This window comes from Protopterus annectens, chromosome 3.part1, assembly GCF_019279795.1.
Source record: "Protopterus annectens isolate FY-2018-M chromosome 3.part1, PAN1.0, whole genome shotgun sequence".
In the NCBI taxonomy this organism is placed as follows: Eukaryota; Metazoa; Chordata; order Ceratodontiformes; family Protopteridae; genus Protopterus; species Protopterus annectens.
The window spans coordinates 1500774430-1500801680 of record NC_056732.1 but is presented as its reverse complement, the minus strand read 5'-3'; the positions used below and the strand labels follow the sequence as shown (position 1 = coordinate 1500801680).

Here is a 27251-nt window from a genome sequence, read left to right as displayed (position 1 = left end):
AAAATTTCAAAATGTAAAATAAATAAAAAAAAAAAAGTGAGCATCTGTCAATGGGAAACTGACAAAGGATTACTTGAAACAGTCTGGCGTGGCAGTGCCAATGTCTGCAGCATAAGCCATAACATCAGCAGTGTTGGGACAGAAGGTGCACAGACATGATTGACAGTTGAGCCTCCAAGGTTTTTTGAGAATCCAGAGGCTGCTGTTATCTTCACTGTCCAACACTTCCAAGATAACGTCTCTTTTGAGCCTTGTCAAATGAGTTAAATTCAGCACATGCAAGGCCAAGGTGGCTGAAGCACTTTCCCCAGACAGTCCAATGCCCAGGACTCCACCGGGTAGTAACTCAAAATTACTGTCCAGACTTGCTCCTTAAAACAGGGTTTATCTGCACCCCCTCCCCCTTTTCAATGCAGTCTCATGTGACTTTTTAAAAAGACTATTGCACAGGCAGTCTCCTAGAAAATGGGTGGCTCCTTCTCAAACATGTTAGAAAAACTTCTGCTCCATTTGAACCAGATTCATTGGACTGACTTGAGATTCTTGACATAGAAAATAGTCACACTCATTGTTCGGACGTCTGCAAGAAAAGTATATCACAGCTGCAAGATTTTATGGTGGGTCAACCTTTGGAAAAGGTTGCTCTGTATACTTTGATATAGCACTATACACCAGATTCTTTCTGGGAGCTTAAGATATCTACCAAGCTGGAGGAGGAAAAATCTGGAAAGTGTCCATCCGTGGTGTGTCTTTTTTAGGTGAGCTACCAAGGGTGGTACACAGCAGGCTAACTTGGAGTGCTCCGAGGGTAGAAATTACAACTAGGCTACGTATAACGGAATTTGTGCTGCAGTGCTCCCGAGTGCACAAGCAAGTTGCTCTTTGTTCACCAGAGAGCTGGGTAAAGTTACAGGGAAGTTTTACAGGGAAAATTTACTAACTGCCTGCATCTATAGGAGCACTAGTAGAAGGAAATGCAGAAGTAGCAGAATTTATAGACTCAGAATTAAACCAACTAAAAATCCCTCTGGTCAATGAAACAATATAACTAAGCCTCCCTGCGTGTTTCCCAACTCAAACAGGCCAGGTTACCTTTCTAACGCCACTAGAATTGCAACCCCAGGTCTTCTTAATGTAAACATACACTTTAGTTAGCCAAGAGTGTGTATTAAAAAAATCAGAAGACTGAGGTCTTGAGAACATCAGAAAGCTTGTCAAGTTTGTTCTTTTCAATTCCTAGTATTTTCATCTAGAGACAAAACCAAGAACAGGAGTCATGAAGAAATTATGTTCGTTAAGGGCCATCTACACTGCCCTGTCAGTGACTTGGAGTTGAACACAGCAAAAGGACTGAAATAAGCCTTAACATGGTAATATACTGAACTGCAGGGAAAGATGTAATGTTAATTTGAGCATGAGCAGCTGCAAAACTGATGTACAAACCAAACAGAGCTTAATATTAAAGATGGTCAGGAAAATGAAACTTAAGGCTGGGTAAAAGATGAATTAAAAAAAAAACTTCAGCATGGAAAACCTAGGTTTGAACAGATTTAGACAGCGTTTTTTTTTTTGGGGGGGGGGGGCTTTATGGAAAACAAGCAAGAGTATGCATGTAAGCATGACCGAGCTAAACTTTGGGCTTGTTAATGCCCACTTCAGAAGCTAACAGACATATGCCCCAGTGAATTTTGTTCTATACACACAGCTAATTATTGCATATTTGTAATACATTTTACCATTACTTCACACTGCAGAGTTGGGAAGGGATTACATGTCGAATATAAAATGCTGCAGTACTCGTATACAGAGTAATGCAATGCCATTCCCTCTACAGAATAGGAATCCAAATGTGGGAAAGTCATACATCAAAAGGTTATGCAAGGTGAAAAAAGTGAAATGGACTTTTTTCTGTATTACCTGGAATGTGAAAGGCATTTTTATGCAGAAAGAAATTGAAGAGCATTTACATACAAAGGAGTAGGGTGAAAAATTATGGTGCAGAGATGCAATTAACTAGGACTGAACATGAGGTTGATAGAGGGGATTCGAGAAGACTTTCCGTTGAATACAAAGGTCAAGAGGAGAAGGTTTCTTTTAACAGAGGTGATGGTCATAGGGATAACATAGCAGGTTAGTGGCAGCAAGGGGCTACTGGTATGTATGCATGTCCAGTGGAAGACTTTAGTTTCAAGGGGGGGATCCCAGTTATGGGAGACAGGAAGATGGGCTGTAATGAGAAGGTCTCCCCCCTCTTGGGCCCTCTGACACAATTACTAAAGAAGGTAAGGAAATGCACACAACTATTCAGGATGGATGAAAACAGTTGTATATACTTACATTAATGTTAGATGTTAGAGTGTATTCACTGTTGCAGTCCTAACCAATGGGTTATCCGGCTCCCGGTAGCCCTCGATCGGCCAGAATACCAAAGGTAAGTAATAATTATGTCAGCTGTCGGTTGTAAAGGATGTCAGAGTGTCCGATACAAAAGGAGGCAGCGGACATCACTTCCTCAGGTCTTTCTTGCCATAACAGTCAGGAACCCCCAGAAAACAAGGCTTAAACCAAATTTAGCCTGTACCTTAGGAAAAGAGAAAAGTGGGAAGGAGGGAGGGAAAGCAGGACTGCAACAGTGAATACACTAAACATCTACTTTTACGGTAAGTGAACACAACTGTACCATGTTCATAGTGTTTTCACTGTTGCAGTCCTAACCAATGGGTTGATTACCAAAGCCCAGAGAAAAGGGAGGAGGAATCAACAGAATCAAGGATTAGAGATAATGCCCTGCAGAAGAGCAGTGGCAAACCCTGCCCTGGCTCTAGAAAACAAAGGCAAATTATAATGCTTTGTGAAAGTGTGAACAGAAGACATTGTGGCAAGCCTCCAAAATGTCTTTAGTAGGGACACTCCTTAAAAAGGCTGAAGTGGAAGCTGCTCTAGTTGAATGGGTCCTAACCCCTTGAGGAGGAACTTTGCCAAGAAAGGAATAAGTAATACAATGAGCAATCCATTTAGAAATGGTTTGCTTAAGAATAGCCTTGCCCTGGGCTCCAGGGGAAAAGCTGACCAATAACTGATGATGATTTCCAAAGGTCTTTAGTCCTGTCCAGGTAAACCCTGAGCTGCCTATGCACATCAAGAGAATGTAGGATTCTTTCACCTCTAATTTTGAGGATTAGGAAAGAAGGTGGGAAGGTGTATGGACTGATTAAGAGTCAGGCTAGAAGCCACCTTCGGCATAAAGAAGGGGTTGGTTCTCAGAGAAACCCTATCTGCACAGAAAATAAGACTTCTTAAAGGCTACACAGCCATCAAAACATGCAGCTCCAAAACCCTCCTTGCTGAAGTTATAGCCAAGAGGAAGGCAGTCTTCCAGGAGAGAAACTTTAAATCTGCAGTGGCAGCTGGCTCAAAAGGAGGAACAGTGAGTTTCTCTAGAACAAAATTAAGATCCCAGGCTGGAGTAGGCGCCCTTCTGGAAGGTTTAAGTTGCAAGCACCTTTGAGAAACATTTTCAGAGGATGAGAGAAAATGGGTTGTTCAAAAGAACACACATGAGCAGAAATGGCTGAAGCATGGATCTTGATAGAGGAAAAAAGACCACCCCTGAAGCAAATCAGCCAGGTATTCCAGGATCAGAGGAAGGGTAGGCTGAGAAGATTCCCCTCTAGCTTGCATCCAGAGAGAATCTCTCTCATCTGCCAGCATAAGACTTCCTAGTGCTAGGCCTCCTGGCCTCCCTCAGCACGTCAACCACCTGCTGGGAAAGGGAAGAGGAAAAGGATGGGGTCATACAATGAGCCATGCTGCCAAATGGAGAGAATGAAGATGAGGATGTAGAATGTTTCTCCCTTCTTGAACCAAAAGATCTGGCTTCAGAGAAAGATGCCAAGGAGGAAATGGGAGAGACTGCGAAGCAGTGGGTACCAATGCTGCCTGGGCCAGTCCGGAGCTATGTGAATAGTCCTTGGTCACTCGTCCCCGATCTTCAATAAATACTCTGGGAAGAAGAGGAGGGAAGGCATAAACTGACAGCTACGTCCAAGGGAAGGACAGAGCATCCACTTTTCAGGCTCTGCTATGATGCTGTCTGGTGCAAAAAAGAGGTAGAAGATTGTTGTCTGGAGGAGACAAAAGATCCACTTGGAGTGCCCCAACACCGAATGATGCTGTAAATAACTGCTCTGTTCAGATGCCACTTGCGAGGATCCAGGGTCCATCTGCTCAACTGGTCTGCCAAAAGACTGAGCCTTCCTGGAAGAAGCTGAGCTAGGAGATGCAGGCCCAGGGATGCTGCTATGGACCAAAAAGACTCATGCTCTGTCTGCACAGGAGGTAAGGAGTCCCTCCCTGCTTCCTGATGTACCAAATGACTGTGGTGTTGTCCGTCCTGATAAGCAGGGTCCCTGGGGAAAGAAGATGCTTGAAAGCTAGTAAAGCCTGCTGGACTGCCATCAACTCTGTTAAATTTGTGTGCAGGTGCATCTGCTGGGCATTCCAACTTCCCTATACGCATCTGCCATCCAGATGAGCTCCCCAGGCGTAGTTCGATGCATCTATGGTAAGAGCTTGAGTGGTCAGGAGTGGGCGAAAAGGCATGCCTTTGTTCTGTAGACAGGCAGTTGCCCACCATAGAAACTCTGCAGACATGGAAGCAGAGGAATTATCACATCCAGGTCATGTGTGTGTTGACATCAAATGTTCTTGAAATACCATTGCAATTTCCTCATATGCAGTCTTGCATATGGAATCATGAGAATACAAGAGCCCATGAATCCCAGCGCTTGCAGGTATTTCCTTGCAGGGAGCTGCGACAGGCTTGCAAAGTCTTTGAAGTAAACTGAAAGAGTCGTCTGCTTCTCCTGGGTGAGATATCATCTGGGCGGCTGTGTTCAGACTCGCTCCCAGGAATGTTCTCTCTTTGGAAAGCACAATTTTTTTTATTTTTTCCACATCAAGAGTGTAACCCAGGGAAGAGAGGAGAGCCTTTACAAATTCTAGATCCTTTTAACAACTGTTCCTGAGAATTTGCTTGAATTGGACAGTCATTCAAGTATGGATAAATCTGAATTTTCTTCAGCCTACAAAAAGTAATGACTGGAGCCAGGCACGTTGTGAAAAGTCCGGGAACAGTAGAGAAGCCAAAGAGCAGCACAGAGAATTTATGATGTTGCCTGCCCACCCTGAAACAAAAGGTATTGCCTGCAACTTTCCCAAACAGGGATGTGCAGATAAACTTCTTTGAGATCCAACTTTACCAGCCAGGAATCCTTTTCTAACATTAGCAGCAACTGATGCAGAGTGAGCATTTTGAACTTTGGAATTATCAAGAAAGAGTTCAAGATGGACAGATCTAGGATAGGACACCAGGTGCCTTTTTTTCAGAACTAGGAAAAGTCTAGAAACCCTGGCCTACCTGCTGAGCAGGAACTGATTCTATTGCTCTCAGATGTAACAGAGACAAAATTTGCTTTTCTACTTCTGCCCTTTGGTTTGGAGCAGCGTCCAGGAAGCCTTTGGGTACTGGAAAGGTGTGGAAAGAAAACTTGTTTCCTAGGGATACAGTTCTGAGTACCCATTTGTCGTCAGTGATGCTGGCACAGACATTTGTAAAAAGGGCCAACCTTCCCCCTAAAGGACTCTCTGGGCAGGCAAGAACAGAGTCATTGAGAATGCGTCTATTGAGATGCAAGCTTAGAACTTCCCGCCTTGTAAGAGGAAACCTGCCAACGCTTAGACCTTTGAGGGGTAGCCACCTGTCCCCATGAAGATTTGTAACCTCTAGTCCTAGAACGACTGTCTGCTTGTATCAGGGAACATCCAACTCTTAGAAGGGTAATTCCTGCTAAAGTGAGGAGGCTGAACTTGCAGAAAGTCTGTCTGCACAGACTTGGCCTGTTCTTCCATCTTCTTGAGCACTTCCTCTGCTTTGCTGCCAGACTGTCCTTATGCAAAGGTACATCTAAAAGCTTATTCTTGACAGGCTCTGGTAGGTGCTGTTCCCTGAGCCAAGTGTGCCTTCTAATAACAGAGCCAATAGCCGTAGTCCTACAGGAGGCTTCTACAATGTCAAAACCACAACGTAATGAATGTCTATTGACGAGACTGGCAAGACTGGCAGAACTCAGCGAATCCTGCATATCCTTACACTCCGCCAACTGAGGCACACTTGCTATCCTAGACTTAATAGCTTCCAAAGTGTGCTGCTGGTACTTCAGCATATGAAACACACAATTAGCAGACCTAATAGCAAGAGTGGCAGAGGTATAAACCTTTTTACTCCACCTATTTAGGTTCCTCACAATTAGGAACGTCGTGGTCAAGGCCTAAACAAGTAATACAACAGGAATGAAAATCTCTATGGGGAATCTGCTTTCCACAGGCAAGACAATTATTAACCTTTTCTGACATTCTTGAAGGGGAAAAAAATAAATAAATAAAAAATAAAGAGGGGATCCCCAACTGTGTAGTCGGAAACAAAAAAGGTAAACTGCCGACCGGCACTTGTGCAACAAATGCTTCTGCTTCGTGCTCTGCAGCAAGACAGACTGAGGAAGTAACATCAGCTGCCTCCTTTTGTATCGGATGCCCCGACGTCCTTTACAACAGACGACAGCTGGTGTCATTATTACTTACCTTTGGTATTCTGGCCAATCGAGGGCTACCGGGAGCCGGATAACCCACTGGTTAGGACTGCAACAGTGAAACACAAACAGCGTCCTCACGAGCTCCAGCAGAATTTATTGCGTCAGGTAAAATAACTGGATTGTGTAGAACCTACCCATGGTGTCTCAGCAGCATGCTCAACAAGTTGAGGAAAGAGGCACTTCTGATTACACTACCCAATTAAACACCTATAAAACGTTATCGTAAGGGCAGGCACACAGCAGTGAGGCAAAGTAGGTAAACATTCATTCCCATTTATTGAATAGGTAGGTAGGCATAAAAGGAGTGGACAGCAGTATAACATTAAAGATGGAAAGACAGGGTTCGAAGAGAGCGGGTACTTGGGAAGCAGTGAAAGCAGACTTTAAAGCTGTGGCTGAAATTAAAGCTGTGGCTGAAATTAAAGCTACAAAAAACAGTAACAGAAAATACTGTGAAGATTTAAAGTGCTGCAGAACAATTTAGAGCGCCTCACTAAAGGAGGCATCATCTGAGAGGTTCCAGGCAGAGTTGTCAAAGAATGTTGACAGTACGCTAGGGCATACAAAACTGGCACTACAAAGTACTTTAATGTTACCAAGAGTGCTATCAAAATTGACAAGGCCTAGGTGAATGTGGATCTGTATTAGGGAAAGCAGATATTTTGTCAACATTAAAGAACTCAATCTGAATTGCCTAGACATAGTAAGGCCTTGCTGCACATCCGCGGTGGTGCAGCAGTAGCGTTGTCTCACAGCAAGAGGTTCTCCCATTCGATTCTCGGCTGGAGTGCGGGGAGTGCCTTCTGTGTGGAGTATGCATGTCCTCCCCGCGGTTGGGTGGGCGTTCGAAAGACATGCGTAAATGGGCATGCCTTCGTTGAAGGTTGAAAGTCAAGCTGGCACCTCTGCGTTTGTGAACAACTACTACCAATCATTAGCGGACCGGAGTTCCACTGTGGCGACCCCTAACCGGGAAAAGCCGAAAGACAACAAGTAAGGCCTTGCTGTGTCTAAACGGTGGCTGCCAAAAAATAATTACTAGAAAACGGAAACCAAAATCTAAAGCAACTATACTGGACGTAGTGAATACACTAACAGAGAAAACTGGAATAAAAGCATTTAGAAAATGGCAGGAGCAAACTTCATAGGAAAAAACGAAAATTGTGGGAACAATACATGCAAGAAAGGAATGAGGTTTAAAAGGCAGCAGGACTTAAATGAGCTATATAATGTCTAAATGAGAAAATTAGATAGATAAGTGATGTGTAATGTTTGGAACTGGGAGCGTGTCAGTATGGTTTGTTATGTAAAATGCATGCAACTAGGATTGTGTCGGGTGGTTTGTTTTCATTTACATAAATACAGGATTGCTTATGTAGTAAAAGATGGTTTAATAAAGATGTTTGTTTTAAGAAAATTCTCTGCTAGAGCGTCTTCTGTGTGGAGACATGCGTGAATGGGCGTACCTTTGTTGAAGGTTGTGCGTCAGAGCTGGCAACCCGGCACGTAAAAATCTACTGCCAATCATTAGCGGACCAGAGTTCCGCTGTGGCGACCCCTAACCAGGAAAAGCCGAAAGACACAACAAAAATGCACTACTACTTAGGTTACATGACATGTAGCAAATACAAGTGAAGCATTTATGTTAATATAAACGGCGAGGAAGCTATAAGGCAGAGCGGCACCCAAAAGGCGCCAAATTTAAATAGCACTGATGGGTAATCAGGAATCGCTTTTCCTTACCGAGATGTTCTAGTACCAACACAGTTCAATAATCCATATAATAAAGTATTCCCCGACAGATGCAGGTCCACTGATATTAATGTAAATCTGCCTATGTCACAAGTGATAACTCAATTAAGGTGTTTAAGGACAACTCCACCAAAATGTCAAGTTTTTCAAAAAGAAATTTTCCTTTGCTGTAATCAAACACTAAACAGGTCATAAACAACTCATCATTTAATAATTACTCCATTTATGTCTGAACTGGTTTGATTTTCCTTCATGCATGTCTCATCTGTTACATCATGAAGGCTACCAACAAGACACAAAGCCGGATGTTTCATGCTCATTAAATGATTAGATAAAAAAAACACAAACACAAATCAGCACATACCAACATTATATATTCCTCGTTCTGAAGGATGGATGGGCATCCTTGAAATAGATTATACGTATAGATCTGCAATCGAGGGACTCCACACATCTGCTGACCTCAAAAGACCCAAACGTAGTGAAAGGTTTGAAACATGAGAATAAATCTAAGAGGACTTCTCTGCTCAATTTAGCAGAAGCATATCAGCATCAAGCAGGAATGGAAATCAAACCAGAAGTGGATAAAAATCAGGCAACAACTGAATGCGCAAAAAAACAAAAGAAAAGAATACCAGGAGAACCACCAGATGAGAAGGCAAGAAATGTGCAAAAAGCATAAATATAGTTGTAAGTATAGAAAACTTCTGGAAGAACCTCATGTTGATCAGGAACAAACAAAGGAATGGTTGAAGAGAGGTGAATTTAAACTAAGATGAAAGATCAATACTGGCGGTCCAAGACAGTGGGTTACATACACTGTTTACAAAGTCCATTGAACATGTGGGAGAAAACAGACAAATGTAGGTTTTGTAAAACCGAATTGTAAACAGTCTCACACCTTGTTGCTGGATGAGACATACTAATGGTGGATGGACTGCATACTGAAAGGCATAATAATGTGGCAAAACTGTTGCACTGGGGATTGTGCAAACATTATGGTACAGAAGTGGCTGAAAAACACTGGAAACATGAGCCACAAAGAATCATAGAAAATGATGAAGTTTATATCACAAGGGATCACCCATTACCAACAGTTCAAAAGATAGATGCCAGAAAGCCAGATATAATGGAAAGAAAAGACAAAAGTTTAAATTGCCACACCCAGTGAAGTGACTACACTGTTTTGCGTACAGAGACCAGTCATAAAATATCGGGATCTGCAGGCAGAAACGAGAGCAATGTGGAAGATACTCAGTTCCAATAGTAGTACGAGCAACAGGGCTTATAAAAAAGCATCTACAATCGTATTTAGGTACATTAGCAATCCATGCAACCCCGTATGAACTGCAGGAGTCGTCATTACTGGGCACACTGTGGGTGCTGCGAAGAGCACTTTCGGCTGACAAAGAAACAATACTAACTTCATGAACTTTAATCGTACTTTGACTTAGGAATGGGGTACATTCCCGTTATAGTATTAGAAACCCAAAAGATCTGGAGAAATTTAAAAAAGCTACCAAAAGTGGCAGAGTAATTAGGTTAGATTACTTATTTCAAATACAAAGCCATTAAGAAAACAATAGCATTTAAACATGCCTTTACAGATGGTTACAAATTGCAGAAAGATTGCCAGCATCACACCTAAGATAGTGTTGGATTTTGAACAAAATCATGGCTCTCAAGATTAGTTTTCAGATGTAAACGAATACAAAAGTGCAAGTTTTTATTACAAATTAGTTGCCTTTCCATTTAATCAAACTGAGTGGAGCAGAGAGAGGAAGACAAAAAATGTTTCACTATTTGATCTTGCATTTTGCTACACTGCATTTGAAAGTGCACACATCTTCTGTTTTGTTACATCATTTTTATTGTAACATGTCAGACTAACAGAGACTAATTCTAGATACAGTACAAAAAACTATGAATGCAACACAAACTTAGCCCAACAGCTACATACTGCTAAACTGTAAAGATTTTTGCAGAACGTCCACGTCTCTCATATTCTGGTCTGTTTCTCATAAAACTGTGGTTTTCCAGAAATTCTGTGATGGTTGAAGTCAGAGAATCACAGTCAGTTTCAGACGTTATACCCTTCAAAAATTTTATACCAATGCAAAATCTGTTCAATCTACTTTCTAAGTTTGTAAGTGTCCTTATTTTTGGACCTCTGTCCATTTATGGCTTGGTCCAGATTTCTTACTCTAAGGTTGAGATGTATGAACAGCTGCTTATCACAGGGGTCAGATTTCTCTCACTTTATAACACACTGAACTACAGCTGATACTACGAAAACAATTACCTCCTCTACATTTTCAAGCCTGTTAAGCATCCCTTGAAATCTTGTGTCAGAGATGGCCAACAATGGAAATTAAAGCAAAGAAATTACAAATGCAGAATGATGCAGTCACAGTACTATTGTAAGCTAAGAGAAAACCACAGTAAACAACCCTCTCATCATAGGGATTTCTCTGTCCCTCTAACATGAGATCAGGAAGCCAAAAGCATGCTACCCATGGCAAGACTCTTTCAGGGCATTTTGGAGTATTAAGTTAGAAATTAGAAACTAATAACCACTTGCTTTGATAGAGAAACATTAGCAATGCAGAAAAGTTGAAGATTTGCTGAAAAAAAAAAACACTTTCCAATATTTTGGCACAGTTTGTCTTTAACCAAAATGATTCAGAACAATAGAGATGACAAAAATGTTACTACCGGTAAGCTTGTATGCAGTAAAGACACAACTTAATTTGGGAATGTATGTGTAGGTTAACAGCTGAATTTGCATAGTCTACTTAAATAACCAAATTAATAAGGAAAAGACTTAAGAGTAAGAAGTGAGGATTAAAAAAAATTTTTTTTTTTTTTTTAAGATGAGCTAGTCTGGAACAGGGCATAGACATTCTCCAGCCTCACTATACTATATAAAGCCATTAGCAACAAAAACAGGAGGTGCAAACATCCAAGGGGGCAAGTGGAAAGGAAACTGGAAAGAATGGCTATTTGTCATAATAATGACAAACAAATCTGGAACAAAATGCCACTGTGATGGGGAATATTTTGAGACCGCTCCTAACATTTCCACGTTAGGAAATATAAATACAAGAGCATTATCTGTAAATGATATGCCCAAGTGCAAATTATTTTTATTTTACATTTGTTGACCGGGATAGTCCGACGATGCATGTCCATTTTCAGTGGAGGCCCGGGGAGAAAAGCTCCAAGGGTAAGCAGATACAGCATTACATAATACCAGCATTACATATTACGAACAGATTATTTACAGAGATTACATAAGTAAGCAAGTTAAACAAGTTCCACAGGTTAAAGTTAGTCCTGAGCACAAGTCAGGATTAAATTAAATTACACAGTAAACTGGTTAACAGATTTTTACACACTCGAGTTAGCCAGGCTTGATACATTGACATAGCCAGTTAAGTGACAAATGTTGTTTGAGTCTAGTTTTAAATTGACCCAAGGTGGAAAGTAAGGTAATATCAGCTGGAAGCGAGTTCCAGGATCTACTTACAGAGTTTGCAAAGAGGGAATCACCGGCTATGTTATTAATTTTGCTAGTCTGAATTAGTAGTTTGTTAGAGGATCGAAGCGGTCTAGGATTGTTATAGGGGGTGATATTAAGTGCAGGAGTATTGTCCGGATTATATATAGGCCATAATCAGTTGGTTATACTGGATTAGGCTAGGTAGTTCAAGCCAACCAAGCTGATTTAGATTGATGCAATGATGTGTCCTAAAAGGCAGCCCAGTGGCAAACCTGGCAATGTGGTTGTAGCAAATTGAGAGTTTAAGGACAGTCTTGTTCAAATTCGAGAGTAGAGGGGATGCATATAGAAGGGTTGAAAGAAGGTGAGAGCGAGCTATGGCAATTTTAGCTGGAGGGGTTAGGAAGGCTTTTATTCTGTAAAGTGACCCTAGTTTTTTATTGATGGTTTTGATAGTTTGGTTAACATGTAGGTCAAATTTGAGATTGTCTATGATGACACCTAACAGTTTTGTAGATGGGTCAGGGGAGATTATTGTGCCATCATTTGATTTTATGGTAAAATTAGTGCAGCAACTACCATTCTTTGGGTGCACAAAACAATTAAGCACCTAGCAGTACGGCTCAGGAAAGACCTGGCAGTAATGGCAAAGGAGATACAGGAGGAAAGCAATCGGAAAATAATCCGAAACTGCAAGGGAGCAGAAGCCCTTGTAGACCTGGAAGATAAATTACAAAAAACAGTGAATGTTTTGCCCCCTAAATTCTACATGCTGGCCAGGCATATTACCCAAATTATACATTACAGAAAAAAATAAGTAACTGAAGAACATTACTTGGGAAGGAGAGAGGCCTACGGTTAAGTAGGAAAGAATAATTCTAGTGACAGAGCATGGGAATGGGGTTGTCAAATGTAAACGGATTCTTAAGGATGATAAAAATGAGGCGGCAAAGAGGGAGTACCCTGAAACAGCGAGAGACTGTCTTATTTGGAAGCAAATGTTATGGGAGAACAAAAACAACCAGGTAGAACAAAAAAAATAAAAGTGTCAGATAGTATTATACAGGAAAGTAAGCGACTGAATGAACTAGGAGATTTTCCTGACAGGATTCCCAACTAAAAGAAGGACAGGGTAGGCAAGAAACAGTTGGTAGAAGTGTATGCCAAGAAACCAAGGGCAGATTGCGCCTAGTAGGTCCCTACATAAGTACTAGGCTAATTACTTAAAGTTAGTTAAGACAATGGAAGGATGCAAAAAAACTGTTCTGATTACAAGCTAGGGACAGGCTTCTGTGTCAAAAGCAGCAGAATTTAGACAGAAAACAAGTGATAGCTGTGAGGATGCCCTGTGAAATACTTTGTGGAACACAAGACAGGGCCGTAACAAAGGGATAATTAGTTGAGCATATAAAATAATTATGAAAAAAAATCATATAAATTCAGGCAAGACTGGGAGAAAAGGTTGACTAGACAAATTACAAAAGATCAGTAAGGAAGAAGTTTGCAGGGCTTCGATGTATCCAACTAAATCAAAATGATCTAGGATATTTGAAAAGAAATACTTACATCCATATTTTTTACACCCCAATCCCAAGACCCCCCCCAGGTTTCGAGTAACTGTTGGATGCATGTGTTGCAACTGATCAGGGAAAGTGGAGGCAAGTATTTTGGGAGTGGGAAGACTTAACAGTTTAAAGACAAATTGCAAAATAACCAAGGGCAGATGCCAGGTGGACAAACCAAAAGTTTCTAATAAGTGATTTTAAGTTGGAATAGAAGAGCAGGAAAGTCAGTATACAAGAAGGTCTTCTAAACTTGAGCTATGTTAGCAGCCAAAAAAAGCTATAACCAGAAGAGGGGAAAAGGGTTACAGGTGTGCTAGGTATTACAAATAAAATAAAGTCAGTTTTAGGTGGCAGTGGGTTGTCAAACTGGAGAATGAACAAGATACAGTCCCCCTTCACAATGTCAATGACGGTTATATGAAAGCAATGCTGGGGATGGGATTGGAAAAAAATCTCAATGGATCATGTTCAGGCTCAGCCCAGGGTGTAAAACCAGGGGGAAAAAAAAAACAATGTAGTGTATGGAACACGGTGATTAAGTTGAGGTATCCAGGAGAAAAAAAGTCAGCACCCCTTGCTTCAGTTGTCAAGATCAGACATTGCATTAGGCACTACCAGTATTGACTAAAAAACGACAGCTGCAAAATAAAAAATTTGTGTAACATAAGTGTGCCTTTACTGCTTTGGATAGTGCTCACCAAGTACTTTACGATATGGAAAGCCAACAAAAAGTCCCCCCACCCACCCACCCCCGTAACTAGTAGTACATGTAGCAGATAAAGCTCCATTCTATACAAAATTATGAATGGGTCTCCATTTGGAGCAAGCCTAGTTGATAAGGAGAGAGTTCAAAAGTAATAAGTTTCTGATAAAAGGAAAGGTGAATATGTAAATTCAATAAGTGTACAACAAATAGAACAATGATTTGATAAAACCACAAGTTCAGCAATGCTATTGTGTTAAACCTTGGCCTTTTCCAAAGGCTTACATAGAAATAAAGAATCCATGACTTGCATCTAGTATTGAAAAGACTTCCACACATGGCACTAATGAGACCACTTCAACTATGCATACATCTCTTAAATCATTTTGCACTGATTTGTTCAAATCATGTCTTGCTTTACAAAAGGCACCAGAATATTCATCCATTCTTCTAGCTCTAATCAGTTTTAAAGGTAACTTGGCATGCTTCAATCTACAGTCCATTCCACTACAGTACTGTGGCACTTTCTTAGCAGCACAGATCAGATCACTGATGAAGCATCAGGACTTGCTTGTATACAATATTCTCCTAGTAAACTTACTAAGCTTGTAAATAAATCAGTCTAGTCATGAAAGATAGCAACACTACAGTTCTGTACAGCATTCAAGATATCTCTGACTTTGGATCAAGCAACCCTAAACAATGCCTGCAGGTACCACACTGACTGGCCAAATTTCCAGAGCTCTATCTCCACCCCAAGCACTTTCATCACTACGCAGATGAGTCAATGGTACAAGATGTGCGTTTTAGATCTACATTGCCCTGGCTAAAGCCAGGTAGAAGACTCCAGTACCAAAGCCAAAGCGGACTCAATTTAACAAGCCATATGCACTCCAGATCCATAAAGTACAGTTTTGTACCTACCATAAATGTAGATGTTCGAGTGCTAATACAGCTGCAGTCATAACAGATGGGTTTTCCTGCCGTCAGACAGGTCCTCGGTCAGCCGAACTCCAAAGTCTAGGTCCGGCGTCTGATGTAGTCGCTTCTTCCCAGTTAGTGCGACAGGGGTATAAAAGAACCAGCCAACGCCATTTTCTTCAGTTTTTCTTGCCCCAGATGTCAGGTGCCCCCAGAAGGAAAGCAAAATTATGTAATAATGCAATGCAATATAATCAAAAAACAGTAGTTGCAAGCAAATACACCATAAAAGAATACCCCAATTAAGTTGTATGAGGGGGTGTTTGCCATTAGGCCTGTCCCAAGAGGGGAAGGGAGGGAGGGAAACCTGGACTGCAGCTGTATTAGCACTCGAACATCTATATTTATGGTAGGTACAAAACTGTACTATGTTCATCGTACATACAGCTGCAGTCATAACAGATGGGTAGAATCCCAAAGCTAAAAAAGGGGTGGTAGGCACTAAGAGGAACTAGGAGGAGACAGAATGCCCTGCAAGACTGCAGTGGCAAAGCCCGCTCTAGATTTGGAGTATAATGGTAGGTGATAGTGCTTGGAAGTATGTACAGAACTCCAAGTGGCTGCTTCCAAAATATCTTTGGTAGGAACCCACCTGAGGAAAGCTGCAGAGGTAGCCGTGGCCCTTGTAGAGTGAGATCTGATGCCTGTAGGTACAGGTTTACCATGAAAAGAGTAACAAAAGCGTATACAGTGGGCTATCCATTTTGAGATTGTCTGTTTGGAAATAGGCTTCCCATGAGCACCTGTAGCATAGGACACAAAGAGTTGCTCTGATTTTCTGAAAGGCTTTGTTCTATCTAAGTAGTAACGGAGCTGTCTGTGAATGTCCAAGGAATGTAGTAATCTCTCCCCTTCGTTTTGTGGATTAGGGTAAAAGGTAGGTGGATAGCCTGATTCAAGGCCACCCTGGATACTACCTTTGGCATAAAGGAAGGATTGGTTCGTAAGGAAACTCTGTCCTGATGGAAAATGATGAAAGACTGCACAGCCATGAGGGCTTGTAGTTCCGAAACCCTGCGAGCTGAGGTGATAGCCATGACAAATAGTGCAGTTCTGTTGAAGCAGCTGGCTCAAAACGAGGCAAGGTCAGTTTTTCTAGAAAAAAATTGAGGTCCCAAGCAGGTACTGGTTGCTTCCTTGGGGGTTTTATATTCTTAGCCCCTCTGAGGAACTGTCTTAAGACAGGGTGAGAGAATAAAGGAGGATCAGTGTTGTATACTGCAGAAATGGCTGAGGCATGGACTTTGATGGAGGAGAATGAAAGTCCACTGTTTAGCATCTCAGCTAGGTACTGTAATATTTGAGGTAAATTCAGTATTCCAGGATTCTGACCCTTTTTCTGATTCCAGGCACAAAACCGTTTCCATTTTGCAGAGTAGGCTTTTCTAGAAGGCCGTCTGGCCTCCAAAATGACATCCTGCACCTCCTTGGAGAGTAGGGTCTGTTGTGAATTTAAGGAATCCTCCATGCGGCTAGACTGAGTGTTTTCAGCTGACTGTGAAGAGTTTTGAAGTTGTGCTGAGTCAGTAGAAGAAGCATTAGGGGCAGGATCCATGGTGGGGAATGCGTCAGGCTCCTCAGGAGTGGGTACCAGTGCTGTCTTGGCCAGTCTGGAGCAATGAGAATCATCTTTGGTCTGTCTGCTCTGGCTTTTAATAGAACTTTGGGCAGCAGAGGAAGAGGTGGAAAGGCATAAACTGTCATTGTTGTCCAACTGAGAATGCGTCCACGTTCCAGGCCTGTGGATGAAAGGTCCTTGAGCAGAATTTTGTCAATTTCTGTGGGTGGCAAAGATCTGTGTCTGGCCTTTCCAATGCTTGAATTATCTTTGCAAAGACTTGAGGATGCAACTTCCATTCGTGTGGATCTGTCATATTTCTGCTCTTCTGCCAGCGTGTTTTCCTTGCCTGGCAGGAACTGTGCTTGAAGTTGGATTTGTAATTCCAGAGCCATGTTCCATAGAGACATGGCTAGCCTGCATAGGGGATATGAATGGGTTCCTCCCAGTTTGTTTATGTACCACATCAGTCTGTCCTTATCAATAGCTGGCCTGGATGCAGTAGGTCTTTGAAAGTCATAATAGCATTTATTACTGCTAGCATTTCCTTTTGATTGATGTGCAGGTGCTTTTCTTTTTGTGACCATTTGCCCTGAATGCACTGATCGGTTTTGTGCGCCCCCCAGGCGTAGTCCGAGGCGTCTGTTGTGATGACTTGATTTGCTTGAGGCTTGCAGAATGGGAGACCTATGTTTCTTTGGCATGCTTGAGCCCACCATAGAAATTCCTTTAGAAGACATGGAATCAGTGGTATAATTGTTTCCAAACTGTGGCTGTGTTGAGACCATAAGTTTTTTAGGTACCATTGAAGTTTCCTCATATGCAGCTTTGCACATGGGATTAGCAGGATGCAAGATGCCATGAATCCCAGAGCCTGCAGGATTTTCCTTGCAGTCAGCCTGGTGAGAGTTGCCAGTTTTCTGAAGTATTGAGTTAGTTGCCCTTGTTTCTCTGGCGTGAGGTAGGCCATCTGGGTGTTTGTATTCAAGCTGGCACCCAGGAAAATTATTGTTTGAGAGGGTATTAGTCTTGATTTCTTTTTGTTGACTGTATCCCAGAGAATTCAACAACATTATTACAAACGCCAGGTGTTTCAGAAGTATGTGCTTGCTGTCCGCTTGGATCAGGCAGTCGTCTAAATATGGGTATATTTGTATCCCTTGAAGTCTGCAGAAGGCAATTACTGATGCCAGGCATTTTGCGAACACTCTGGGCGCAGTAGATAAGCCAAAGGGCAATGCAGAGAATTGATAATGGGTTGAACCTGCAAGAAATCTGAGGTATCTTCTTTCTGCAATCTTGTCTGATTGGGACATGCAGGTATGCCTCCTTGAGGTCCAATGTTACCAGCCAAGACTCCTTGCCCAGCATGGGAAGAAGCTGCTGTAATGTAAGCATCTTGAATTTTGGTATGAGTAAATGTATGTTTAGGATGGATAGGCCCAAAATAGGTCTCCAATCTCTGTCCTTCCTTGGTACCAGGAATAGTCTGGAATAAAAACCTAGACCCTGTTCTTGTACAGGTACCTCTTGTATAGCTTTCATGTCCATGAGATCTGAAATTTGTTTTTGTGCCTCTGCCCTTTGATTGTGTGGCAGGTTTGGCATGCCTCTCATTTTTGGAAGGGTGTGAGAGTGGAATCTGTAGCCTCTGTCTATGATGTCCAGGATCCATTTGTCTTTTGTGACAATATGCCAATTTTTCGAAAATAATGCCAGTTTTCTGCCTAAAGGTGCTGCCATTTGAGCCTTGCTTGGCATGCAAAGGGGAAAAGTCATTGGTTCTGCTTTCTGAATGGCTGTGAACCATCCTCACCACCTCTTGGTGTAGGTGCTTGCCATTGTCTGCCTCTAAATGATCCTTGAGATTGCCCTCTACCCCTCGGGCGCCTGTATCTACCTCTGAGGTCTGTCCGTGGCTGGAAAGGACCAATTTTTTGAAGGCCAATTTCTACTGAAACGTGGTGGTTGTAACTGTAGAAAATATTTCACTGTTTGCATTGATTTTTGCCTTTCCTCCATTTTCTTTAATACCTCCTCAGCTTTAACACCAAACAATACATCTTTTTGAAGAGGTGCATCTAGTAATTTTGCTTTGACATGATCTGGTAAGGTTTGCTCTTTGAGCCAAGCATGTCTACGTATAACTGATCCCGTAACAGCAGCTCTACATGAGGCCTCTAAAGCATCAAAACCACATTGCAAGGTATGTTTACCCACTTGCTCTGCACTATGCAACAAATCCTGCAACTCCTTCAAGTCTGGTTGTTCAGGTTGCGACATTTTGCTTTTCAACTGAGATAACAAAAACTGTTGATACTTTAACATATGGAACTGACAGTTTAATGCCCTCATGGTTAAGGTGGCCGAGGTGTATACCTTCCCCCCCCCCACCTTTCTAAAGCTCTGGAATCTCTCTCTGAAGGTAATGGATTTATGGCAGTGGAGGCCTTAATTCCCTTGGGACCCTGTGAAATTGGGTCAGCTGCATGACTTTTGTATAAGAATTGGTGTGAATCAGGAACCCGGTAATACCTATCAGGCTTGACTGGAGCTGGAGGTAAACAATCTGGGTTAAGGCTGGCCTCCGAATACACATCATCTAGTATGTCCAAGACAGGAGGTATAGCCAGAGGCCTGTGCTGAGAGAGCAAGAGAAAATCCCTGAGCCTTTTCTTGGAGTCTGAGTACTCTTGGCCTTCCCAGTGGAAGTGTTCCCTCAAGGTATGCAAGGTTTCCCCAAAAGAGAAATCCTCAGGGGGGGGGGGGCAGAGGGGGATGGACTCCTCTGCATCAGAATATTCAAAAGTGGAGTATGAATGTCCCTGGTCCTCAGAATGTTCTAAAGTACTGGAGGCCTGGTCCGAGGAAGGGTATTCTTCCTCCACTCTGGGCCTTTTGTCCGAGGGGGGTTGAGAACCCCTGATAAGAGTAATCAAATCCTCAGCCATTTTGAGCATCTGCTTTTTAGGCATGGGGCCTTGAGTGGGGCCCTGTGGAGCTTGTCTTTTAGTATGCATGGCTGCTTTAGATTTAGAGAAAGCCTTAATGGAAAAAGAAGAAGATGGCCTGAAGACACCTTGAGAGGAGGCAGGCCTATCTAAACTCTGAGTTTCCCCGCCAAGAGTGGCTTCGGTATCTGTAGTCGGGGTGTGGGCCGAAGAGCCTGCGACCACGGGCACAGAAGACACCGCTAATGAAGTGTCATCGGTAGTCAGGGGCTGCGTAGGTGCCTCGCTGAGAACCGGAGCACCTGTAGTCTGCTTTAGCGTGGGGTCGGTAGAAGTCGCAGACCTCGTATGTCGGTCCTTATCTTTTACTCAAAACTGGAGTCGGAGTACCCGATGACAATGTAATTAAACTTTTTGCCAAAATTGTGTTGGGTGAACTCCGCCCGACGCTTAATAGTGCATCTGTTGAATGTAGCACAAAAACGACAGGCCGAGACGTCGTGGTCTGGGCCTAAGCAAGGAATACAGAGGGAATGGAAATCCTTATGCGGTATTTGCTTCCCACATGAAATGCAATTATTAACTTTGTCTGACATCGGTCCGAGGCAAGAAAAGTTTCCCCAACGGGGTACTTAGCTTTCAAGTCGTCTTCGGTTGAAAATATTTGTAATCTCAGGAGCTGGCCGACCAGCACTTGCGAACTGCTTCTGCTTCGGGCACCGCGGTAAGAAAGACTAAAGAAAATGGCGCTGGCTGGTTCTTTTATACCCCTGTCGCACTGACGTAAGGGAAGAAGCGATGACATCCGACGCCGGACCTAGACTTTGGAATTCGGCCGACCGAGGACCCACCTGACGGCAGGAAAACACATCTGTTATGACTGCAGCTGTATGCACGATGAACATCCTATCTATTCAAGTAGTAGGTACAAAAAAGACAGAAGGGGACAATGAAGAATTATGCTACTAATATATCCCCTGCAGTAAGGAATACACAGAGAGAGAGAGAGAGAGAGAGAGAGACAAAGAAGTGGGTTAAATGGAATAGTAGCCAGACTACAACAGTAAATATACATTAAGTTTCATTCCTCCTTTTGGGAAAAATTCCTAAAGTATATAAAAACTATATGCCTCCAAACACTATCAGGAGGCAAGGTCCAGAAGAATGAAACAGAAAATCATACCCTGAAAAAGCAAATTACTCCTACGCTATAGTCTCACTCAGTAGCATGAACAAAAGTCTACACTACTGCTTCAACAGTTTATGTGGCAATACCTCTAAGTCTACGCTGGTTGCAGGGGCTTTAGCCAGAGTGGGATCTGACATGCCCACAAACAGCTTTGTCATGAAATGTAGAATAAAAAATGCAATGAGCAAGCCAAGTAGGACTGTTTACTAGTTTCCCTTCTGTAAAAGGGGCAAACAGCTGATGAGTTTATGAATTCTTTGGTCCTATGCACACAAATTCTCAGCCATCTATGCAGATCAGGGCAATGAAGGGTCCCTTCTCCACTGATCCATGGGAATGGAAAGAAAGCTGCTTTAAGGGACAGTTCAGAATCCACCTTAGATATGAATGTAGGTCTAGTATGAAAGGATATCCTTATCCTGGAGGAACACCAAGAAAGGTTTGTTGCATGCGATGGCATGGAGCTCGGAGATTCTACTAGCATGGGTGACAGCTACCAAACACATCCTCCAAGACAAGCTGAAAAGAAGGCTCCAATGCTACCAAGGTCACATTTTCTAAATCCTACTCTGAAGCAACATCTAGCAGAAGCAATTGGCATGAAGGATTAAGGCTCTAAGCTGCTTCCTGTAACAAAATATACAGGGTGAGAATCCTTCAACCTCCATCTACCTAATGTGTGGCTCTGAGAAAGGTGATCCATTAACATGTAGTTAATTTTTGAATATGCTATATGCAACTCGTTTCATATTTTGCACATTCCATCAAGAAAATATGTATGTCAGGCAAATGGTTACTTTAACTGCAACACAAAATATGTTGTTTACTTAGGTTTTTGCTTAAAATGTCAAAGCTTCTATATAGGGAAAACAGAAAGGACATTAAGGAGAAGAATTTACGAGCATTTTTACGATATCTCTAAGAAAAAGAAATCTAATGCCTTTTATAAGCACTCTATGTCCTGTCCCGATATGGAGCTTAAATGTATTGTTTTAGAGCAGTTAATACCAGACGGTAGAGGGGGTGACTGGGAGACCAAATTAGAGTATAAGGAGCTTATATGGCAGTTAAAGTTGGATGCTGCAAAATGGCCAGGATTAAATGAAAGTATGAATTTTAAGTAGCGTTTTGAAATTAAGAAGGGCCAAGTTATGAATTTAGCTTAAAAACCTCAGCTGTGGCCGGCTAAGAACTTGCTGTATTCAACCGGACGTATAAGAGAATTTAAGTACCTTTCAACTGGACGTATAAGAGAATTTAAGTACCTTTATCTGCACTTTTTTTTTCAAAAACAATACAGTATTTAAATTGATTTTAACTGTGTTGCAGGAATATTAACTGAACTGGAGGTTAGTCAGTGTTTGCTGAATTTTGTTATTTGCTAGTAATTACAGGTGTGGGGGTAGCCACATTATTTGATTTCCTGTCCTTGCCTATTTAAGTGGTACAGTGTGAAATATTTTCTGCTTAAAAACCTCAGCTTTGGCTGGCTAAGAACTTGCTGTATTCAACTGAACGTATAAGAGAATTTAAGTACCTTTATCTGCACTTTTTTTTTCAAAAAAATACAGTATTTAAATTGATTTTAACTGTGCTGCAGGAATATTAACTGAACTGGAAGTTTTGACTCTGCTCTTCAGTAAGTCCCACCCACCCTCCCTGTTTTTGTTTTGGTGTTAAAGGAGTACAACAGGTTTCTCTAATGTATGCCTCAACTTCACGGCCCTTTTCCTCCCTATTTACATTGTCCTCTGTAAAGCAACAGCAATAAAGCATTTACAATTTTTATAATTCCCCTTACTTCTGTAACAGAAGCCTACCTTCTCATACTGTGATGGTTTCACTTACAAAATGATCCTCTCAAGTTTGAATAAAGCTTGCTGGAGTCGCCCAATTACTGACATCATCAAGGCCAGGCAGCAGTGCATGTACTTTTTTTTTTTAATCAGTTCCCTCCCCCAAAGTGACATCGCCACAGCCGTCATCTGATTCTAACTAAAATAATAAGACCCATCCATTCTGTGATGTCATGGCTACCTTGTCCTTCCCCCAGCCTGAGTGCTATTCATTTTATTCAGTAGTAGTGTAGTAACACCGATGTTTGGAAACACAGAAATTTGGTATGCATACTTGTACATTCTGCACGGCAAATGATGCTTAGGTGGTGTATCACTTGCATACTTCTCTGTTGTATTTGCATCAGATACTGCTAGTGTGCAGTGCGGGAATAGAAAGATTAAAACATTACCCTGGTATCAGAGGTGGCAGTGCAACATATTCATAGTGGCTTAACATGAGAGTAGCTCTAAGCAAGCATCATGTGAAACCTGAACAAGCACCTAGAATTATTCAGTGCAGCTTCCACACCTTAAATCTGAAAATGAATTCACATACTCACATGAACAGGAGTAGCTGCATATTGATGGCTAAAGGTGTATGGGCATGTCAGGTGGTTACTACACTGCAAAACTGGTATGTAATGGTGGAGATATTTGGAAAGCATGAGCAAACACACCAGTATATTAAAGCCATAGCACCAATTGAACTGGAGGCTGGCAAATAGATTTAGTAAGGGATTTTGTCCATGCGCAAATATTAACAGTGATTCTTTGCAGTGGCATCCATTATCATTTTGTCCATGCGCAAATATTTCAACAGTGATTCTTTGCAGTGGCATCCATTATCATTTTGTCCATGCGCAAATATTTCAACAGTGATTCTTTGCAGTGGCATCCATTATCCGATTCAAGGTAAGTTAACCTTGATGTCCTTTATTAAAAAAAAAAATAAAAAAAAAAAATTTACATAATGCTTTTAAATGGTCTTCCTTAAGGCAACCTCATCAGTAAGCATCCATCACAGCTAATAATCGGCACCACCACTATTTCGCCTGAAAGAAGGGGGATCGATATTGTTTGATACCAGATCATGCCCTCTACTCTAGGGTTACCACCTGTCCCACTTTGCAAGGGACAGTCCCTCTTTGGGCAGTTGTGTCCTGACAAAAAATTTAAAAAATGGCAAATGTCTTGAGATTACAGGACAAAATTATTTCCTATATTTTATGTAATAGTTGCATAAAACAGTTATTCTGTATCTAAAATACCTAAATGTTATAAGAAACAGAATAAGCAACTAAAATGCTACAAGAATAATCTTTCATTTGGGCAAAAAGGTCAAGTTCTATCCTTTGTACTGACCGTGGGTATGTGTTAGCCTGAAAAATCTGATGTTTGTACCGAAAATGTCCCACTTTGGTCATTTGAAAAGGTGGTAACCCTACTCTTACTCTCCAGCGAGAAAAGACTCTACACGATTTAACATTAGAAATACAACCTTTACTAAACGTTTCCTATACATTCGATCACTCAAAAGTCACAGCAGTAGCATTCACTTCATTTTCAAAAATATACGAAGAAAATCTAGACGAGGCTAAACTAAGGTTTAATTATTCAAGTCGGTATTTGTAGCCTTAAACGCCACTGGACGTTTAAGTTGTTAACCGTAACAGAAAAAAAAAGCACTGCTCCTCCTAGATCTAAAGCAAAATATGGTAACATAAATAACAGTGCTATGTCTAACTGGAGCAGCAGACTAGAATAATCCCCAATTTCACGTAAAAAGACATCTCGCTTCCTTTCAGAAAATCAAGATGACTGGATGGGCAAACCCCATTTCAGGGTCCGGACTTGTTTTGTTCCCCCTAGAAGCAAGAGGTGCCCTGGGAAGGCGGGTATTGTTAAGGTGACTACAGTCCATGGACTTACATAGCCTTCTAAAGTCTACGAAATCAATGCGACTCCCTCGCAACACAATACTAATCAGCATTTCCGCTTTAATACATAAACACGCCCCTAGATCCTCCTCCAGCAACCTACTATAGCGACAGCTCAGGTTCGGCTCCAAAACAATACGTCAATGCAGCACCACGCTTGGTCATTCCATAAAAATAAAAATGGAACATCGTTTATCCCGAAGTCTGGAAATAAAGTTAGAATTACCCCACTCCCCACAGCAATCCCAAGTCTCAACTGATGACTGTAAGAACTCTACTGGGACTCTATGTACAAAAATGAGAGAGAATACCAAACTGTGTGTATTGGGGAAACCACTTTCAACTAACATTAGTGATAATAAACATCTACTCCCAAGCTATATAGAAAAATTAAGCAAGCCTCATGTCACACTAAATTTCTCTGTATAAGATAGTACAGTATACAGACAAAAACAATACATAAAAAACGGAAACTAGTGCAGAACCATCCATTCAGCTCCTCGGAACTCAACAGAACTTTCAAGAACACTAAACAATTGTAGCTACAGCAAACAATCACCCATGTGCAGGCGGCGCTCATTACCAGTTCCTAAACTACAACAGAAAAATATAAAACCACAAGGTAAGCGGCCTGTCTGTAGGACAAACCTTTATAATAAGTATAAAGCCCACATGACAGCCACTCAGCAGCGCAATTACGCCATCCACCCCCACACCTCAACAACGGCCGATTAAGAAACACCGGGCACAGATCAAAAGAAACACAGAGCCCACCTCACTTTCTATCTGAAACGCCGTTGGAATACGATTTTGCCCTACTATCACTCATTTGTACGGCAAATCAGAACCCACTTTTATATACAACCCAAATAACTTGCCACAAAATATGCAGAACCGCTAAAAGGTAACTCAGGTTCCACAACAGTAAAAACTCACCTCTGCCTCACGCTGCTGCTGAACGGCCCAAAATTGCACAGCACAACCGCCCTGCGTGCCACCGGTTTGAGCACCAATCACGAGTCCCCTCTCTGACCACGGGCGTAGAACGCAAGAAAAAAAGGCGTTTGGAAGTTGTAGTTTTCAACGTGGTTAAAACTCACAGCTAGTAACGGTATCCAAAAGAAAAAAAAACATTATGTAGTGGGAGAGGCGAAGCAACCTGCTTTCGCTGCTCCTCTCACCAACACAGCCTGTATCCTCCGCTCACCCAACAAACTACTTCTAAAATCTACGAAATGCATTAACCCTTTTGGTGACTCCTTATTCGCAAATCAAATTGCAAAACATATAGTAAATACCCCTACTACCTCCAAATTCAAACTCCTTAAAGAACATCTAAACAATAATTGGCTCTGTTCCTGTATTTCCCCTGGATAACTTTATCTCTTCTCACTATTCACTTTGTCTTTACTGAATCCTCCTATAAGATCTCCTCTTAATCTTCTTTCTATCCATCTTCATATTCCTAATTGTTCCTTCTAACAAATCTCTTCTTACACTCACCACTTTTCCATTCTACATTTTTACTCCGCTGAAGGAGTACAGCATGCAATTGCCAAAAATTGTTGGTACTGTAAAACTCTGTATACATTGTAACTGCATTACTTTTTGTTAATTCTGTTAATAATGTTAATTCCTTGCATTTTATATATGCTGTTTAATCTGTATTTTGCAATCTTCTGTTTTTGTATTCTCTGCTGAAAATGGGCTGCTATCCCAGTCAGACTATCCTGGTAAACAAATGTAAAATAAAATAAATCTTATTTGTATTTATTTATTTATTTAAATTTGTTGACCGGGAGTGTCCGACTGGACGTGGGTCCATTTTCAGCGGAGGCCCGGGGAGAAAAGCTCCACAGTAAAATAAACAGACAGTAGTTACATTGGATTACATAGCGATTAACAATTTAACATAGAAATTACTTACAACATATTTACAGATGAAGAACATAGTTGTTTGTCAAACCAACAAAATCTGGAACAGCAATCTTGTATACTTAGTAAAATTGAGAGGATAATAATAACACATAGGATGAAGACTCAATAACTGGCACAACTTATCCTTCTTTAAAATTCACATATATCTCTGGTCGTAGTAAAAAGGTTTTCTCAAGTAGCAGGCTGTGTAATTTCATGGAATGTTTTAACACTGACATATTTTACTTGACTTAATTAAATCATTCTGATGGACATTCTTTCTAGCAAAACTAATATCATAAGGCATTAGGAACCCATAATACCTGCAACGGGGGTGTATGGAGGATCATCCTTGACTATGTGAGAGGCTCCACAAAAGCTGGTGCTGTTTACTGGAAAATGAAAGAAAAAACACAGTGACGGTTATCCCACTCCACAAAGGGGGAGCCATCACGGACCCTGAGAACTACTGCCCCATTAGCCTAACAAGCCTGGTCTGCAAGGCCATGGAATGTATCATCATGGAACCAATAAACAAAGACATTGGTAATCTCCAAACTCTAAACCCCAACCAGTTCAGGTTTGTAAAAGGCAGATCATGTCTCCTAAACCTGATAGACTTCTTTGAAGCAGTCAACAAAGCAGTAAATGAGGGTAAGGTGGTTCACACAGCCTATCTAGATCTCACCGAGGCTTTTGAAACCACCA

General features: G+C 41.6%; 1 protein-coding gene across 1 annotated transcript in view; it reads right to left on the bottom strand.

The window, feature by feature from the left end:
- ABCF2 (ATP binding cassette subfamily F member 2) overlaps positions 1–25659 on the bottom strand; it is a 1573086-nt gene extending 1547427 nt beyond the window's left edge. Inside the window, exon 1 of the mRNA XM_044067572.1 lies at positions 25563–25659. The gene's annotated coding sequence lies outside the window, so the exon portion shown is untranslated. The remainder of the gene's footprint in view (positions 1–25562) is intronic.
- Positions 25660–27251: the final 1592 nt, after the last annotated feature.